The following is a 1,834-nucleotide window of genomic DNA, read 5'->3' as shown; positions in this document are numbered from 1 at the left end:
AAAGTCAGGATTGTTGATATTAGGTAACAATCATCTAAAAAGCTTCGTTTATGTCCCACTTTCCTTCACTAATTAAGGTTAATATAATTCCATGTTTTCTTGTTTTTATGTATTTGAGAGAGTTTTGATTCTTAAAATGGATTCTAGGCACAAAAATGATGGATCTCTTTGTTTCTGGCAAAACAATGATCAATCTATGAAGTTTATGATTATTTTTAATTTTATTGTACGATGATTGTTCTAGTGAATTTATTTTGACAACAATGGTTCGTCGTTTGTTGTTCGTGTTATGACCCATCAAGATTTGTTCCACATTAGTATTAGATAAAACTTCAAAAATGGTCTTTATGGTTTCAAAAAATCTGAAGTTTGGTCCGTAATTTACAAAAACCTCACGGATGGTCCCTGTGGTTTAAATTTTTTTTACAAACGGTCATTTTTGCTAACACCGTTAGCTTTTGGCCGTTAAGTGAAGGGCATTTCTGTCATTTCATAATCACATGGACCATTTATGAAGTTTTGCCTTAATTTAAAAAAAAAATAAAAAAATATATAATTATTTAATATTAAAGGGTCCCACTACTATCTCTCTCTCTCTCTCTCTCTCTCTCTCTCTCTCTCTCTCTCTCTCTCTCTCTCTCTCTCTCTCTCTCTCTCTCTCTCTCTCTCTCTCTCTCTCTCTCTCTCTCTCTCTCTCTCTCTCTGTACGTCTTCTTCCTAAAAAGAACACACCCTTTTTATCTCCTCCCTCCTTCTTCACTTCATCATAAACTCCAAAACCTCACTCAATTCTCACTCTTCATACACAAAAAGAGAGCATCCTTTTGCGATTTGAAGCAACCCCAACATAAATTCATATTTCCACAAGCTTGATTTCATATGGGTTTTGAATCTCTCGAGCTTGGCACAACTCTTTTATCTCTTAACTAAATTCACATCAAGAACCCCCAATCGCTCTATTTCCTTCTTCATCAGTTTCCGTTTACCATGAACCCACTACCTTAAACCCTAACCTCCCCCTATTTCTCCGACCACCCACCTTCAGCGGAACCTTATCCGACATGCAACAATGCCCGAATTGGGCAAAAACCTTAGTGTCATCTGTTGGTTCATCTTTCATAGATTCAGATAACGAACCAGACCAAAAGTTTACATAGAGAACTTAATTGGCTGATCGAAGATGCTCTAGAAAACCCAAAACCATTACTAACCCTCAACGACTCCAAACAGAACACTGTTTTGCAATTAAGAGCTTACTTGGGTGATCTTTATTCTTTATGGGGGATTTGGTTCTGAGTGTCGAAGAAGGTGATCTGATTCCAAGGCCAGAAACCGAGTTGATAATCGATCTGCTGGAAGATGTGATCAAGCAGAGTCAAGAATTGAATGAAGGTTTATGGGTGGATTTAGGTACTGGTTCTGATGCAATAGTTATTAGAATCAAGAGGATTTCATGGATTAGGATTGAGAGAGAAGGTGGGTTTATGTGGATTTTTTCAATTTCTTTGATTATACATATGTGTGTATTGAGTTCAGCTCCAATTTGGATTTCAACTAGAAGTAAAAACAAGGATTTCTGGTGATTTTCTTAAGTTCCACACCAACTATTTGTGGAAATGCCCCAATGACATCAATTTGTTCACACGCCAAGCTGGCTGTTTCTTGTTTCACAGCTTCGCAATAACGAAGATGATGATCAGATGAAGATGAACATGGTAGAGAGAGATATTTAAGTTTGTATATGAAATTAGATATGAAATTAAAGTTGGATATGAAATTAGAGTTCAAATCCATTTTCTTTGACAATTTGCTTCAAAGTTTTTTAAAAAGGTGT

The 1,834-nt window shown here is 36.0% G+C and overlaps 1 pseudogene; it reads left to right on the top strand.

The window, feature by feature from the left end:
* The first annotated feature begins 263 nt into the window (after positions 1-263).
* Positions 264-1,583, top strand: LOC145156183 (uncharacterized; annotated as a pseudogene).
* The last annotated feature ends 251 nt before the right edge of the window (positions 1,584-1,834 follow it).

The sequence above is a fragment of the Lactuca virosa genome, chromosome 2 (genome assembly GCF_052849685.1).
Source record: "Lactuca virosa cultivar CGN04683 chromosome 2, Lactuca_virosa_CGN04683_v6, whole genome shotgun sequence".
In the NCBI taxonomy this organism is placed as follows: Eukaryota; Viridiplantae; Streptophyta; class Magnoliopsida; order Asterales; family Asteraceae; genus Lactuca; species Lactuca virosa.
The sequence above is the reverse complement of the archived record's forward strand: the minus strand, read 5'-3'. Positions and strand labels throughout refer to the sequence as shown.